Source organism: Teleopsis dalmanni, chromosome 2 (genome assembly GCF_002237135.1).
Source record: "Teleopsis dalmanni isolate 2A chromosome 2, ASM223713v2, whole genome shotgun sequence".
Taxonomy (NCBI): Eukaryota; Metazoa; Arthropoda; class Insecta; order Diptera; family Diopsidae; genus Teleopsis; species Teleopsis dalmanni.
This window is the reverse complement of record NC_051847.1, coordinates 192,527,496-192,528,066: the sequence shown is the minus strand read 5'-3', so window position 1 is coordinate 192,528,066 and position 571 is coordinate 192,527,496.

The window sequence follows — 571 nt, the reverse complement described above, 5'->3', positions numbered from 1 at the left end:
CGATTTAATCGTTCATGTTTCTGCATCATTGGTTTGACGTTCTGCTTTCTTGAATTTCAATACATTTCGGAAGTGCTAAGCCGTCGTACCATCGTACATACGTACAGCTAGCCAAATTGGTGTCCACTAGGAGGAGTAGGGACATAATTTAAATGTTGCTCACAACGGCGGCTTGACTCAATTGCGAGGCACTAATTTGATTGTGCGTAAAATTGTGATGCTACATTTCAAGTGACACATTTTACCGACAAGATCTCGGTACATATGCCGAGATCCAAAAACAGATCCAGTCTACTTTGTTGTTGCAGTTGTGCACTTCGCTCGCTGCTTGAACATATGTATGTGTATTGTGTATATGTGGAATCCCTGTCCAGTTGGTGCAGTTAAATCATTATCAATTGGTTACATTTAATTTGTAGTTCTTCAAATTGAGTTGAACACATGCGATTACCAGAATAATTTCGCAAGATAAATAGTTTGTAAGTTACAGATATGAGTAGATATGTGTATGTTCTTTCTGCAGTTACACTGAAGAGTTTATTTAGTAAGTTGGTGGTACAATGTTGATATA